This window comes from Elephas maximus, chromosome 2 (assembly GCF_024166365.1).
Source record: "Elephas maximus indicus isolate mEleMax1 chromosome 2, mEleMax1 primary haplotype, whole genome shotgun sequence".
Taxonomy (NCBI): domain Eukaryota; kingdom Metazoa; phylum Chordata; class Mammalia; order Proboscidea; family Elephantidae; genus Elephas; species Elephas maximus.
Window position 1 is genome coordinate 95,421,100 of NC_064820.1, and position 18,074 is coordinate 95,439,173.

At 36.8% G+C, this 18,074-nt stretch overlaps 1 long non-coding RNA gene across 1 annotated transcript in view; it reads left to right on the forward strand.

Annotated features, from left to right (window-relative positions):
• The first annotated feature begins 208 nt into the window (after positions 1-208).
• Positions 209-18,074, forward strand: part of LOC126066373 (uncharacterized) — a 122,128-nt gene continuing 104,262 nt past the window's right edge. The window contains exon 1 of the long non-coding RNA XR_007515071.1: positions 209-947. This is a non-coding gene — a long non-coding RNA (uncharacterized LOC126066373). The remainder of the gene's footprint in view (positions 948-18,074) is intronic.

Genomic DNA, 18,074 nt, shown 5'->3' on the forward strand with positions numbered 1-18,074 from the left:
TCGGTAGTCTATCCAAAAAATCATTCCTCAAAAATGAAACTGCTTTCATATGGTGAGAAGGTAAGTCTCCTCATTTAACACAGACTTTAAAAATTTTAAAATTACATTTCCAAGAATAATTTCGGAACAAGACAAGTTTTTGTTCAATTAATTGTGGCTGGAAACTATAGTGGAAACAGCACACACTTCGTTTCAGGTTATTAAATTGTGTTAAGCATTAAAGTTAGTTGCCTTTCTTTGCTGTAGCTCATTTGTTCTTTTCAATCCAAAGAAATATTAGAAGGTTAAGACTTATCACATAGGAGGGATTAATCATGCAACCAGAATTAGAGAGTGTGTAGCTCTGAGAGGCAGAATGTCAAAACAGAATGCTCATAGCTCTTGAACTACCGGGAATCCAGGATCCCACTAAAACATGGCAGCCAATATCTGTGGAAACCTTTGATGTTTTAGAAACTGGCTACAAATAGAGTTCTCTTACTGTTTGATTAAGGTAAGGACATTTATCATTTATGTGAATTTTTAAAATTAATTTCTTTATTGACAGTTTGAGAAAAATTCCTTTCAGAGGAAAACAGGGAGGGAGGCACTGTTTATGGATATAGCTGACACAAATATAGTAGTTAAGATATATAAAGTAGCCCAAGGAGTAATATGCTTAGCCAAAGCATTCTGAGCTTCTGCCTTAATCATTATGATTTCTTCAGTGATGTTAAAAAAGAGTTGTGCAAAGCACCTGTTCTACCATAGTATTTTTGTTTACAAGGGTTGGGTGTGATGAAAAAGAAATTTGGGTCAAAATAAAAAATGCTTTGTAAGATAAACAAAGTTCCTATTTAGTTACTATGTATAAACAGCCACTCAGCAAGCCTCATTTCTCCACAGGGCACCACTTTCAGATAAAAACATGGACCCGAATGGCATCATCCAGTATCCAAGGAAACCATGTAAGTACCTCTCTCACTGTGTACTTCTCTTATTCAGTGTTTAAAAGCTAGCTAAGTACTGAATAACCGAGTGTTTTTATTTAATAATTATATAGGAGTACTTTTTGGGAGCTTGCTAAAAAGAAACAGGTTTTTGATATGTACGTCATAACAAAACCTTAATGTTTTTCATCATATTTCATAAAATTATGTGTTTAGCCCCAACCTCTCCATCAATTCTCATTCTTAGGTACAAAACAGCTACTCAAAGTCCTAATGAATTGAGAGTTCTAAACTTTTCCAAGACCCATTAGTGTTTGGCAAACAATATTCGAGGGGCCTTGTGCCAGGAGTAGTTTCCTAATTGTAGTAAAACTTTTTAAATTTTTAAAATTAAGAAAAATCATTTTGGAAAATAATTTTTTATTGGTAAGCATTTATTAACTTCAGGCTCACTTTGGGAGAGATCAAGTGAGCAAGGAGTTGAGGCTATTTCGCTTTAAACACCGCAAAGTATCTTGAAAGTAAGTGTAATTACTAAGATGCAGAAATCTATTGGGGAAAGAACTGGGAGGTTAGAACACTATTTCTTTGCTTGCTTGCTTACTTCCTTCCTTTCTTCCCATCTTTCTTCCTTCCTCCTTCAAACTATTGTACATTTCTGTAGTGAATTTCAAGATTCTAATTCATTTTCAAGTCATTTTGAAGTTTGTGGCAATTAAGTCAGTTTCTAAACAACATGCTATTCTGGAGAAAGATCCATTTCTAAAACATTTGAAATATTCTATTAAGTATTTCCTTATCCGGACTTTATTTTTTTCCTATTTGCATTACATAATTTAAAAATCAAATTATATTCAATATGAAATGGTTATTCATTATTAACATACTTTTTTTGTGTTAATGAAAATACTTAAAAATTTCCATAAACCAAAACCACACCCAGTGCTGTCGAGTCGATTCTGACTCATGGCAACCCTATAGGATAGAGTAGAACTGCCCCATAGAGTTTCCAAGGAGTGGCTGGTAGATTCGAACTGCTGACCTTTTGGTCAGCAGCTGTATACGCATCTAATTACAGATCTCATTTTTACCATCAGGATCAGTTAAATGCTAGTCTTTTAACTACAGTCATATTACTTTTAATTAAGGTTTCTAGCCCTTGGCATTTAAATGTAATTGGATTAGCCCTGTGGTTTGGGAGTTTTTCGTATTGTTTTTATTTATTTTTGTTACTTTGGTATTTCCACCTTTCTTCTGCAGCTTGGTTCTTTACTAAGTATAAATGGCAAGGATAGATGACCTCACTCACAGTTTTTCTGCTGAATTAGGTAGACCCTTCATGTTCAACGTCACTAACTGCAGGAAGTTTCCTTTATCATACAATATGTCAAATTACATTTGTATATGTATCTTCATAATTCTATCTTTTGATGTACTATAAAATACGTCTTTATGTATTGAGAGATGAGACTATGTTTGACTAAGAATTTGCTGGTACTTTGAAAGGGCCTCAGGGCTTCCTTACCAAATAAGAGGGCCTGGCTAGGAAGTTAGTTTTTTTGTACTAGTTGCAAACTTCAAAAGTGTGAGGTTTGAGGTCTGAGTTGCTGTTTTCTAAAATAGGAATTCCTTGCCACAAAATAAAGGTTGGGCTATTGCTTGGATAAACTTGGAAACAGAACCGGGTTAGAATAGATTTTTATGAAAAAAGAAAACAAATTGAAGGGGAAGACTTGCTAATTTATAATTCACTATCTTGAGGAAATGGAGACATTTTGAAATTCATTCTCCTAGTAGCTGAGTGGAAAAGGAAAATCTACACTACCTTGCTTGTTGAACACTGTTTGTATTAAATTAGTGTATAGATTTTCATTTAAATTTGGTAGATGTAATTCAACCTCCTATACCAAAGAAAGAACTTTATAGAAATAAGTGGACGTATGTACATTTGAGATGTACATTCATCGATAGTGGTCTCTCTACATAGAACATTCTGTCATGATGGATACATTTTATAACTGCACTATCCAGTATAGTAGCCACTAGCCACATTTGGCTATTAAACGCTTGAAATGTGACCCGTGCAACTTAGAAACTGAATTTGAAATTTCATTTAATTTTAATAAATTTAAATTTATATTGCCACATGTGACTAATTTCTACCATATTGGACTGCATAGCTCTTGTCTAGACTGTGTATAAATGTAGAGAGATTCTAATATGTATAGATTTTATATTTTTGACAGTTATTTCTTACGTGAATGTCAATTACCATTGACTGTAACTGAAATCATTAATGCTTAAGGAAGAAATGTGCTCCAACATTTATTTAGTATAATTTAAAGAAATATTGTCATGTGATAGGCTAAATTTCAAAGAGTAGCATTTAATTCCATCAGAAATCAAAATACCCCCGTGCAAAGAATTTCTAATCCTTTGGTATTCTGTCATCCAACATTATTTTTATATTTATTTAACATTTGAATTATCATTGCAGTAGGATTTCTTTATAACTTTTTCCTGGAGATGGATGTTTTTAATATTGTTGATGGGAAGACATTATGCTGTAGCATTGCTTTATAAACCTTGGGTAGCAACTTTTTAAATGGCCATTATAAACAACACTGCATCAGAGAAGAATACTCTAATGAAAGCTCTAACTATGGTGATAAATATTTTGAAAAGTCCAGTTACAATTTCTATAATACATCCTTGCAAATAGTCCAGAAGTATAACCAGCTTACAAAAATGCTCACTAGCCTTGTTTCCTCATAACCAATTCTGCTCCCAAAGCACACATCAGGTGTTAAATCTGCTCCCATGGACTTTTCAGGCACTTAGTGAAAATGAACATCAGAATGCATGACACCATTTTTATAAAATTGCTTGTGCAGCAATATTATGAACAGGATATGCTATAGTAATATTATAGACAGAATTACTTACCAAGCTATATGGGAATTAAAAAATTTATATAGGTTAAAAAGATTAGTGAAACAATTCACTTCTTGAATGCTAGTCTTGAAAAAATGGGAGCTGTGACATCCATCCTTTTGGTAACTCCAGAATTTATCAGATTTGGGGGTATCCTTTTGGATGGGTAGAAATTTAGATAAGAAGAGAGACTACTTTTGACATAACCTTGGATAAGATACTCAGTTTTTGCCTACCCACCCCGCTGCCCGCTGCAAAACAACTAGGTTCTGGATAAAACATGCTTTCTAATGGATTATTGGACTTGCAAAAAATATTTGAAAATCTCGAAAAATCCTTCTCTCTCACTTCAAAACAAAAAAAATTAAAAAGTGCGTGTTGAAACTGGAGTTAAGAGCAATAGTGTTGTTGTTGTAGAAGCTTTTTAGTCGGCCCCAGACTCATGGGGACCCCATGAAAAACAGAACAACAGTGGTGCCGGATCCTGCGTCATTCCAATGATTACTTGCAGATTGAACCGTTGTGATCCATAGAGTTTCCATTGGCTGGGTTTTGGAAGTAGATCACTAGACCTTTCTTCCTAGTCCTTCTTAATCTGGAAGCTCTGCTGAAACCTAGCAACTTGAAAGCCTCCACTGACAGATAGGTAGTGGCTGAGAATAAGGTGCATTAGCCAGGAATTGAACCAGGACCTCCCACATGGAAGGCAAGAATTCTACCAGTGAGAAAGATGGGGATGGCAAAATTGAATCGTGTGGGTTCTATTTTCAAAGATGCTATTGGAAGGATAGCAGCTCTACGCTCCACTAGAATTTTCATAGAACTGCCCTTATTAAAAAAAAAAAAAGAAGTAAACACATTTGTAGATACAGTGTTTTGATCTCCTTTTACGTCTTTTGGTGTCTTTAGTTAGGTAGCCGACCACTTTGACGCTGCCAAATCTGTTTTCATCAAAAAGGCCTATCCTTGCTTAGAAGTAAGCCAGTGATCCATGTGGAGAAAACATGATCCTCCATTATGGGAATCCTAAAAATCAATCTTCAATGTCCTTGTAAAATATTATCTCTGCTATCTGCACATCTAATGAATTTTCACTCAGAAACTTAGGCTGTGCCCCCTGAATCCTTATCAGCACCATCAATTATCTATCTATCATCTACATAGATATCATCTATCTATCTATCTATCACAATCAGTGGTTGTGAGGACGGCGCAGGACCAGGCAGTGTTTCATTCTGTTGTACCTAGGGTAGCTAAGAGTCCGAACCAACTCAATGGCACCTAACAACAAACATCTATCATTTATATATCTATCCATCCACCTATTTATTTTCTTTGTTTTTTTATTTATGAAAATTCCGAACATATCCAAAAGTAGAGAGAATAGTGTAATGGACTTCTATATACCTATACCTACCTTCTACAACTATCATCTCACAGTCTATCTTGTTTTATCGGTTACACATTTCCATTTCCCATCCCCATCCCAAATGATTTTGAAGCCAATCCCATACTTGATATCATTGCATCAAGTAATATTTCAGTTGTTGTTGTTGTTAGGTGCTGTCAAGTTAGTTCTGACTCATAGTAATCCTATGTACAATAGAACAAAACCCTGTCCAGTCCTGCCCCATCCTCACAATCATTGTTATGCTTGAGCCCGTTGTCGCAGCCACTGTGTCAATCCATCTCATTGAGGGTCTTCCTGTTTTTCACTGACCCTTTACTTTAGCAAGAATGATGTCCTTTTGCAGGGACTGATCCTTCCCGATAACATGTCTAAAGTATGTAAGATGAAGTCTCACCGTCCTCGCTTCTAAGGAGCATTCTGGCTGTACTTCTTCCAAGACAGACTTGTTCATTCTTTTGGCAGTTCATGATATATTCAGTGTTCTTCGCCAACACCATAACTCAAAGGCTTCAATTCTTCTTCGGTCTTCCTTCTTCATTGTCCAGCTTTCGCATGCACATAAGGTGATTGAAAACATAATGGCTTGGATCAGGTGCACCTTAGTCCTTGAAGTGACATCTTTGTTTTTAAACACTCTGAAGTGCCCAATGCAACGTGTTTGACTTATTGACTGTTGCTTCCATAGGTCAATATTTCGGTAGGAATCTTTAAAAGATTAGGACTTTTTTTTTTAACTTAAAAAAAAATTAACCTCACCTAAAAATTAACAGCTTAAAAATTAAAAAATTTTTACTATCATAAAATATACAATTGATGTTCATATTTTCCAAATTGTCTCATATATATTTCCAATTACTTTTTATGGTTGAATCAGAATCCGGATAAGATCCATACATTGCAATTGGTTGATATGTCTCTTAATTCTCTTTTAAACTCTTGGTTTTCTCTTCGTCTGTTTATTTTTCCTTATTTTGTTGAGGAAACCCAATTGTGCTATAAAGCTTTCCATAGTCTGGATTTGCTGCCATATCCCTGGTGTTGTTTAATGAGCTCTTCTCTCCGGTATCTTTCTTGTTAACTGGTAATTAACACTTTAGCCACTGATCAAATTCATTTGGAGGAGAATGGGTAAGACTACTTGTTCTCTCTCTTTCTGTGATGTTAACACGTATTGATGGCCATTGCCTAGATCCATTTATTCTTTATGGTTTTAAAAATAGTGATATTGCAATTCTATCATTTCTGCTTCATTTATTAGCTAAACACTTCTATGAAAATAATGTTACTTTGAGGTTTAATTCATGTAAGAAATTTAGGAATGATGCTTGATTCTCTCCTTTTATTTAAGCCGGTTTTCAACATAATGTATAGTGTATGATGCCCTAGAATCCTCTAAAGATGACCAATGATTTTTTAAAATGTCATTATAAACATTTATGTGTTTCAATGCATTACAGTTATTATGCTTACAGATGTTCAAATTTTCATATCTTTGGCTAGTCAAAGTTTATTCAGATTGGTTCCTATGTGCTTTTGAAAGAATCTCTCACTTTTCAGAGCTTCCATGATTACTGGTACAACAACATGTATTAGACTCATCTTGAACATTTTCCCTCCCAAACCTGGAAACAGCCAATTATCTGAGTTTCTAGTTTTTTGTCTTAGAAGCTGTATTTGGAAACCACAATCTTGGAATTAGGAGAGCTCATTGCTACTGACTTGGTCCTTATTTCTAGACCTTTTAGAGCAAAGAGCTAGAAATTGTGTATTTTTATTTTTAAGATAAAATATATCAGCAGTTCATACTAATACTTCCAGTTAATATTCAGTCCAACAGGTTTTAATTTAATCATGTAAATCTTATATCTGTATGTCCTTTCTTCTAAAGTGACAATCCCAATTCTCAATGATACCAGTATACTTATTTGCTTTATGCTATAAAACATATAGAAGTTCAGAATAATGATACTAAGATTGCCACCATCAATATGATTACTGAAAGCAATTGCTTTTTGGAGTTCTTTATATCTTCAGGTTATACCCCAGAGGGATATATGTTTATTACTGTTTTAAGTCACTTTGAATTCTTCCATTGGTGTGATTATGCCACCAACTAGATAAGGATCATTTGGTTCTTTTTGCTTTCAATTTTTAGGGATTAAAAAATTAATTAGGCTAGACCAGAGCAGTACTTAGTCTTGGGCTAATTTTTTCTCACTACTGAGTTTCTACCCAATTCCACATAACTTACGTGGTTTTTCCATTTTTGCTGGTGGGAAAAAGGCCTATCCCCAGCCATGCGTGAGTGCTAGTCACTGCGTGAGTGCTAGGCACTGTTTTCTCTAATCCTTTCCAATGCTTCTTTCCTCATACACGTGCCTAGATCAGCGCTGCTCTGAAATGTTGAGGGGGCCTCTCTGCAGATTTCTGTGCAGCAGCCCTCTCCTCCCAGGTACTCTGTCCTGCAAACTCTAGCCACTTATTCTTCTGTACCTTCAGTTCTATTTCCTCAACTCAATTCTGTTTCCTCAGTTTGGCAGGCTTCTCCTGGGTTACCCTCTCTCTGCCACTGAAATTCTCAAGATAATAAGCTGGGACAGCCATAGGATTCACCTGCTTGGTTTCTGTCCCACAAGGATCACTGTCCTTTGTTGTCTGATGTCCTGTGTCTTGAAATCCGTTGCTTCATGTATTTTGTCAAGATTTTTTTGTTTGTTTGTTTTTAGGTTGTTTTAGAAAGGAAGGTACATCTGGTCTCTGTTAGTTCATCTTGGCTAGAACAGGATGTCTCTCCAATTGTTTCTAAAAAAAGTTCAGCCATAGCTTATCAACACAAGCAAAATCTTAATATGAAGTTCAATATCTAAAGCAAACTAAAAACGTTCTAATTGAAGTATTTGTGTGTGTGTGTGTATGTGTGTGTGAGAGAGAGAGAGAGAGAGTAGGAAATCCCTTTGAAACACTGCTCTAGCTTTAAAACTGCTAGCGTAACTTCCAGGACCTCTTGCTAGCAGTTTCCCTCTCAAATAACTGCTTTTTTTTAGTGAGTCTTATTTTATTTTCCGGCACTTGGAGGCAATCTCCTGATTCATTCATTCATTCAGTTATTTACTCATTTTTTTCTGTAAATATCTTTGACTATCTACTTTGAGTCATAGTAGATACTCAAAAATATTTACAGAAATAATGCATGAATAAATGAGGCCCTGATGGCACAGTGGTTAAGAGCTCAGCTGCTAACCAAAAGGTTGGCAATTCAAACCCACCAGCCACTCTTTGGAAACCCTATGGAGCAGTTGTACTATGTCTCATGGGGTTGCTATGAGTCAGAAACAGCTCGGCAGCAACAGGTTTGGTTTTAACTGTGAGTCATGTCAAGTGTTGAGTGTGCAATAGGGAATAAGACGCTACCTTTCCTCTTACAGGTCTTGCAATTTTATTTCCACACAAAAACTTGTACATGAATGTTCATAGAAGCTTTATTTTTAATAGCCCCTAAACTGCAAACTACCCAAAGTCCTTCAATAGGTGAGTGGTTAAACAGCTATGGTATAGAATGCTACTCAGCAATGAAGAGTAACAAACTATTGGTACCAGCAACAACTGGGAAGAACTGTAAGGAAATTGTGCTGAGTGAAAAAAAACCTGTCTTAACAGGATACATTCCTGAATTATCCCATTTATAACCAGGGCTTCCAACAGGTTCATTCCAGTTTGAACCTTGCTGAGGATTTGTTTTATGTTCCAGATATACTGAATCAGAATGTATATTTTAACAAGATCCACAGGTGATTCCTACGTATAATACGTGAGAATCACTGCTCTGCTAGCGGGGCCCCGGTGGTCCAGTGGTTAAGAGCTTGGCTGCTAACCAAAAGACTGGAAATTAGAATCCACCAGCCTCTCCTTGGAAACTCTATGTGGCAGTTCTACTGTGTCCTATAGGGTTGCTGTGAGTTGGAATCTACTCGACTGCAAAGGGTTTTTGGTTTTGGCACTACTAGGAAACATGTTAGAAATGCAGATTCGTAGATTTGCAGTTCGAACCTGACTGAATCTGTTCTAACCCCTGTTTATAACACAGTTATAGAGATGGAGAACCAATTAGTAGGATGGGGGAAAGAGAGGATGGGTGTAGTCATAAAAGGCTAGAACTAAGGAGTCTTTTGGTGATAGTACAGTTACGTATCTTGGTTGTGGTGGTGATACAGCAATCAAAGGTATCAAAGCTACACATGTGATAAAATTGCATTGTGTTGTACACGTACACGCAAACACAAACACAAGAATATATAACTGCTGAAAATGGAATGAACTGTATGGATTGTACTAATGTCAATTTCCTGTTGTTATGCAAGATGTTGACATTGGGGGAGGCTGGGTGGAGGGTGCACAGGACCTCCCTGTACATTTCTTTGCACCTTTTTATGAATTTATAATTATTTCAAAATAAAAAAAGTTTTTAAAAAATCTTGCAATTTTGTGGAGGATACAGAGAATGAAGTAGCCAATTGGAATACATTATGATAATACTCAATTGGGGGAAATTCTAGAAGAACATAGGAATACTTTGTTCCCATTTCCAAGTCAAAAGACATCTGTATTACCTTTATCCCCTAAAACTTTCCAATGAGGGCATGTTTCTGTTTGAGAGACATGTATTTAACAGTAATAGATTGGCAGGATGGTTGTGATTGATACTCCCCACCCCCATCACACATGGTGATGTTGCCTACTCATTATAGCTCAGTAAAATACCTTAACCATACAAGGCAAACATTTTATAAGAATGAGCGTGTATAAAGTAACAGGAGGCTCGTGTTCTCACAACATGTTCAAATGTAAGTACAAAGACCCATTCCAAATTTAAATATCAATGAGTTTTGGATTACACACAACTTTGGCTCGTCTCTGGCCCTATCCTGCCATCAGCACAAATCAGCCAAAGCTTTTCTCTGACCCGTTTAGAAGTACCTTTGTATGCGATGATGAATGCATAGCTGCAGTGGGTTTTGTACATATATTGTCACTTGTTACTGTAGTTTATTTTAATTCAGTGACAGATTGTCACATATTTTGAGTTTTCTTAAGTTACAGAAGTTTTTTTTTTTTTTTTCTCCTTCCTTGGAACTAAGTAGAAAATACATTATTTCTGATATTTGGGGAAATCTGTATCTTGGTTTTGTTGTTATTTTGTAGGAAGCACTAGAAAAGCCACTCAATATGAATTTATGCTTTTGTCACATTGCAACAACTTAGCCCTCTTAGAATTTTTATTAGGTTATTTCTAACAGGGTTTCGAACTGGTTTGTTGTGGTTCAAATCCCTGATGAAAATTTGCAGTTCTAACTGGTTCCCAGGTGATGCTAAATGCTGCTGGTTAGGGACAAATTCTGAGAATCCCTAAACCTAAAAACCAAACCAAACCCATTGCTGTGGAGTCAATTCCAACTCATAGTGACCCTATAGGACAGAGTAGAACTGTCCCATTGGGTTTCGAAGGAGTGGCTGGTGGGTTCGAATTGCTGATCTTTTGGTTAGCAGCTGAATGCTTAACCACAGCACCACCAGGGCTTCTCCAGTAAAACCAACCCAAACCAAACCCACCGCTGTTGAGTCGATTCCAACTCATAGCAACCCCATAGGGTTTCCAAGGCTGTAAATCTCTACGGAAGCAGACTGCCGCATCTTTCTCCCATGGAACTGCTGGTGGTTTCAAACCACCTGTCTTTCAGTTAGCAGTCAATCACTTTAACCACTGTGCCACCAGGAATCCTTACTAGTAGAGCAGTGGTTCTCAAAACTTATTATACACAAGGATCACCTGGGGATCTTGTTAAAATACAGATTATTATTCAGTATACCTGGGGTAGAAATGCAAATTCTTATCAGGGTTTGAGCTGGAATGAACCAGTTGGAAGCCCTAGTTTCTAAGTTTCACAAACCCATGAATAGATGGGCTTACAACACGTAGGCTGGAAATAACGTGTTTTGAATTTTCTGGCTGAACTCACTCTTTTCTAAGTCAGGAAAACTGAGTTGGAGTTGCCCTTGATTAAGGAGGGTCTGAGTCTGTACCTACAAGTGTTACTGGAATACTCACTGGGCAGAAAGCATTCTTAGAGTGCTTGTCTGACCCGAGTCTCCCTGAAATAGGATTGCAAGTTGTGTGTATAGGCAGCTTTGATTTTTGTCCTGTACCTTGATCAACATAGTAGCTAATTTAAAGTTATCTAGATCTACTTTGTGAAATTCATAGTTCCATCTTTTTGACTCAGCTTCTTTTTTAATGTTGATGAAACAAGTGGTAGGGTCCTAAATAATTTTTCTAAATTTTACTAACATAGAAATACTATACATTTAATAGGTCATTTATTACTGATCATATCCTGAGATTTTTTTCCCTCATCTTTGTTTATTGTGGACAATTGTGAACTACTTTTAATCTTTACATTTTGGTAATTCTAATTTTCTGAAATAAAAGCTTGTTATTTTTGTTTTAAATCTTTTAAAACCATTTGAAGAAAACATAAAAGCCTGTGATGATAGTATGTTGTTAGTTGCTGTAAAGTTGACAACCATGACGATCCCAATTGCAACAGAACAAAATGTTGCCTAGCTCTGAGCCATCTTCGTGATCGTTGGTATGCTCAAGTCCTTTATTGCAACCACTGTGTATTTTGAGTGCTTTCCAACCTAGCGGGTTCATCTTACAGAACTGTATCAGACAATATTCTGTTGTGGTTCATAGGGTTTTTATTGGTTAATTTTCAAAAGTAGATTGCCAGGTCTTTCTTCCTAGTCTGTCTTAGTCTGGAAGCTTCAACAAAACCTGTCCACTAGGTGGTTGAAGTTTGGTAGCATAGCTTCAGAAATCACAGCATTACAAAGCCACCACAATATAGTAAATTGACAGATGGGTGGTAGTGTCAATAGTTAGCTGACACAAAATATTTCTTTCTTATCTTCTGGCAGCTTATGGTGACTGTGCAGTCCTGATTTTTATATGATCAAATATGATTTTTGTGTATGATCTTTTCCATATCCTATCTTATTTTTGTTTCTATAGCTGAGAAAATTCTTGTTTATTTCTTAAAATGCAGTTATTGTGAGGACTCTCAAGGTTATGTAACATTCAACATATTCTATGCTTTTCCTATAACCTTAAAGTTGTACCCGAGTCAGGCTGGATCTATATATTATTAAATAATATTATAAGCAATTTTCAGACAGGAATAGGAATTAACAGGAGGTACTAGCATTTTCATAGATTTGAAAGGCTACTGAAGAGGTTTTATTTTTTTTTTTTTTCCTTCTACTTTTTAAAGTAGCCTAAATTTTCTTGAAACCTTAATTTCGAACAAGAGTTACATAGGCACCAGTATGATTCCTCAGTTTATAGGGACAGTAGCAGCACCATCCTGTCCCTTCATTCCCCTGTGTCTGCCTGGGGCAAGTTGAGCTGGATCTATTGATGTTGCCACCTGAAAGCACAGCCAGTCCATTCCCTGGACAAAACCCAACAATACCCATTGCCGTTGAGTCGATTCGGACTCCTAGCAACATTATAGCACAGAGTAGAACTCACTCATGAGGTTTCTAAGAAGTGGCTGATGGATTTGAACTGCCAACCTTTTGCTTAGCAGCCAAGCTCTTAACCACTGTGCCACCAAAGCACCCAACAACAATAGGAAGCATACTTAGAATCTTTGACTTTCTCTTCCTCATTGGGTGCACCTGTGGCCCAACTATAACTTCTGGTTCCTTGTCAACTTGAATCTGTGTTGTCCACTAGACTTGGGAGGCCATGACTCTGAGGTAAGTTCTGGGGGCTTGTATGGCCCCATAAACAAAAATTGTTCCCTTCTGTCTACATGGCTCTATGCCTCTGCTAGCTCTTCTTCAGTTTTGTTTCAAAGGGTATGGTCAGATCTTCTAATGATGACCACCACCTCCCTGATTTCTAGGTCTTTCAGATAGTCATCCCTACTTCTGCCTGGTTTGATACCATATTACCTATAGCTGCTCACTTGAGAGGAACTCTTTTAAGGAAAATTCCCCAGTGTTCTTTGTAATGGACTGTCAGGCATTAATCCAGAAGTTATCATTATTTTATGTATTACTAAAACTACTTTCCTTCAGTTTGTAGACAGGAAACATTGATGAAAAGAACAAACTGATAATTTTCAAAAAAATGAGTAACTTATTCTGAAAACTTTTGGACTCAAACTTTCAATTACCACATCACTAGTGAATGTACTAATTTCTTAGCTATGGAATTCTCTTGTGCTTCCTGGAGACTTTCTTGATTTCACTGATGTTCTTTCCTCTGAGTTAGTTTGTAGCTTTTCACTGATATTCATGACTTTCTGATAGACATACAGTTATTTCTTAATTTCTTTGCTAGCTCCTGTTGAGAGTTGTGACTTGTTGCCTGTCTTTTTCCCCTTTAGTGCCATGTATAGAATGTAGCCAGTAATATTTGTTGGATGCTCATATAAATATATCTTAGGAACATACTTTTGACTTCCTTGATAACTTTTTAAATTATTAGCATAATGTGGGTATGCCGTTGGTGCTTAATGAATTCTTGCTGACCGAACCCAAGGCTTATAATTAGCCTCCCTTTTTGTCTTAGTCCACCCTGAGCTGGAATTGCCTCAACAGCAGCTAACAACAACAGCCTTCATCCAAAACTACATCCATCAAACTGTTAAATTATATGCTTGAAAAAAAAAAATCATTGTTTCCATTTGGGGAAACAAATGTGAGCACACATGTCCACAAATCTACCTAGCTGGTTCCTAACTGATGGTGGAAAAAATGAAAGAATTAATAAAGAGCTGTCTATAGCTACATGCCAATAAAGTATATGTAATTTTTGCCAGAAGAAAAAGTATAACTATTGTTATAGGTCCTAAACATTATGACAAAGGAATCTAGTTCATGGATATTTGAGCCAATCATTCTTTCATTCAACAAACACTTAGTGAACATCAATTATATGATTAATGCATCATGCTGGGCACAGGGGATAAAAAAAGATAAGTCTTGATCCTTAAGTTGTTCACATTTTAGTTGGAAAGTCAGATCATTTGTAAGTTTAGAGCACGCTGCTAATGAGAAAAAACTTCAGTAAAGTCCTAGTTTCATTCTGCTTTCCTTCTATGATGTTGGCTAGTAAGCCTTTTTAGAATAAATATGTAGATAGTGGTTTGTTTTTAAAGACGTTACATTATTTGGCATTTATTACATTTTATTTATTTCCTTGATCGATTAATTGCAGTTAAATTACCTTAGCATGCAAGAACAGAATTTACAGATTTTGACATATGATTAAACAGCATAAAGCATAACTAATATGGTTTTGGTAGCATGCTATGTATTAAAGCATAAAATTTAAATACACACTTCGTCAGGAATTTTTGCCGTTACAGTGAATTAGAGAGATTCACATATTGGAGCTTCACTCACCCACCCCACATTAGGGAGGTGCAAGAATTTTATAATTGAGATTATTATAGCAGAGTGTCCTGACATAACTGATTGACTTTAGTGATGTGCCTTGAAAGTTCAAATTCAAGGTGTGCACTTATTTCAGTCAGCTTCTTCTGAATGTTTAAATAAGAAATACTATTTCTGGGTATTCTGAATAACTCGTTGTACATTTATTCCTAATAGTGAGCATTTGGACTAATGATGGATTACTAATGAGCATGTAAATGTATCACCTGATTACATTAATATATGATCCTCCACGACGAGGTCTGAAATGAACATTTCTAATATGTATTTCTTTTCCCCAAATGACACTGTGGTGTATACTGAACAGGACCGAGACAAGGGTGTTTTTCTTAGAGCCACTGATTTAGTCAATTATCAAAAATCACATTATAATAAATGCTGTTCTAAGAATTTTGATTAACCTTTAAATAAATGTTACTTTGCAAAAAAAAAAAAAAATCTGCCAAATATGTTAATGATAAATTGTGAAGTGGTAGTAATTGCAAGCATGGCTTTATAGATAATAGAGTTAATTGACACCACCCTCTCAAACATATATAGCACATCAGCTGCTGGAGGCTGGGGTGCTGGCAATGGTGTCTACCGCATTTGCAATGTGTTGAGGATGACACGAGTAAAATGGAAGCTTAGAGCACTCACCAGGGTCATCCTCTCATGGACATCTGATGCCCATGGTCAAGTAAATTTTTAATGACACATAGTCACTACACACCTTTCAGCCTTGTGGAGCAGTGAGTGTACATTAATCTATCCTAATTAGCCTTGCAGGAGTACTTCAGACATCCCTGCCTGAACACTATTATTTAATAAAATGGGAGCTGTTTTTTTTTCACAAGCTCAGCACTTGCTCCTTAGATGGCTGTATTGTTTTTTTTCACTCAGGCCTCATGTTCATCCTTGTCTTTGTCTGATGATGTAGTATTCATGCAGCTGCATAAAAAAGTAAGCAAAATTAAGAAATGAGTCTGATTATGAAGGTTCATTGCTATTATAAGAGCCCATAGAGCACACATCCATTCCTCCCCTAATGTATGGGGTGCTGACTACGTAAAATCTCTTGGAAAGACATTAAGGGTATACAAGCAATTCCGTTGAGGTGTGCAGTGGGATGCTTTTATGTTTGGCAATAGAGGTGGCTCTGAAATATCTGATTTGCAAAAAAAAAAAAGATAGCCAAAACAGTTTTTAATTGCTCTACGTTTGTGTGTAGGGGCATCTCTCTCTCTCTCTCTTTTTTTTAATTGTGCTTTAGATGAAGCAAATTGATTTCTTATTAAACAGTTAATACACTTATCATTTTGTGACATTGGTTGCCAACCCCATGACATGTCAACATTCTACCCTTCTTGACCTTGCATTCTTCATTTCCGTTAGTCCAGCTTTCAAGATATCTGATTTTTTGAGACTTTAATTTTTATCAGGGTTTGGGGTCTATATAGAGTATCTTGAGTTTTCTCATCCTTGGAGTAAATCAAGCATTGTTTATAATTCACTGATAGTATTTGAATGTAGGGGAATTTCCAATGTAGATGCTTATTATAATTGTGAAGTTATTCAGTTCAAAATGGGATCCAGAACAGATGGTGTTAAATTCTGGCCCAGGGATAAAGTCTACAGTCAGATTTGCTTAGAGATACAAATGCCACTTGGTCGGCATGGTTCACTGGTGACTGAATGTATTTGCTCTTAAGAAAGTGGAACAAGAGTAGGTACCTGTAGAACTGTACAGCTGGTCATCGACCACAATGTCTGGAGTTACCCTTGTGTACAGGTAAAGCAGTCATCTATTCCTATTTTATGGATACGTACTTGGCTCTCATACTCCACAAATGCCTTCTTTGTGTGCTTGCTGACACCTGAAGTTGCATAGTTAGAGGTAAATATCTTTGAATTTAGAAATGATATTTTGTTTAAATCAGATCCATATAACTCAGTGTGAAAGAATTTACCAGCTCTTTCTGGAGAACCAGCTCTTTCTCTCTCTTTTTGAGAGCAGGACAGATAGAGAAATACGAAGGCACTGGGAGGGGCACAATGGCAGATACCTAAACAAAATTAGTGGCAAGTGTTGCTTAGTGGACAACCAAAGATGTGTACTTCAAGCCTAGCAAGAAGTCTAAATTATAGAGGCAATTACAGACTGTTGAGTGGAGATATGTATGGGGATAGTGAGAACATTGAACAGGGGCATCCACTCTAGATGGGGTGGAAGAGTTAGGGAAGGATTTCTTGAAGAGATGCTGCCCAAACTGAATCCTAAAGAATGAGGAGTGAGGAGGTGGGAAGAGCACTGTAGGGAAAAAGGGAAGCTTGTGCAAAAATACAGAAGTCAGATGGTGCACAGCACAGAAGCAGCTATTCTTCCTCATTCTTCAGGACTTAGCTTCACCTGGTTTCCCCTAGGAGGTTTAGCAGAGCCTTTGACTGAGCTACTCATCCCTGCTCTGCAGTTCCACAGTTCCTCATATATATTCCATCTTAACGCTCACCACATTTCATTGTTACTCAGTTGACTGTTATTCTCCAATAGGCTCTGTGAGGGCAGGGACCATGTTTTTTTAATTCTCTCCTATATTCCTGGTGTCTGGCACAGTGCCTGGCACATGCATGGCCCTGATTATACATCTTATAAATGGTCATAAATTGTGGGCAGAAGACAGCCTTGAGGACTCACAATGAAAGCCAAATAAGCCTAAAACTTGTTTAGCAAACTTTTCCTATCTAAGTTCAGCAGAAGCCCAGGCCCCTCTTGGAAAGAAAGCCGGGCTGAGGCTGTTCAGTTAGGCTGTGCATTGTGCTTTTCTTCTCCGAGAGCTCGGGAGATTGGCATTACTCCGCAGCAGAGTCACAGCCTGCAGTCATTTAATGCCTCTTCTTGTGAGGCCAGGATTCCACGCCCAAGTGCATTTAGTAGGTCAGTACAGTAATTTTAAATGTCTTTCTTTCAATCTTTTGCCATCTTCAATTATACCTTTCCACCCTACTATTTGTGTAATTTTCTTCTGTCTGAAGTCTCTTTACTGTTGTTCTCTATTGCACAGCATGACAAATTACCCATCAAGCCATATCTTTTCAGCCCAGAAATGCGCAATAACACGGAGTCATGGCATTATCGCATGTTGTGCACTTTATTTCCTCACAGTTCATTCAAGTGTGTCACTTTATTTTTCTGGCTTCCTTTTGTCATCATGGAGATTAACCATTTTATCCTTCCTAAACTTTAGAAACAATTAGAATTTCATTATAGTGGAAGCTGAGAGTGAATGCTTGTTCAG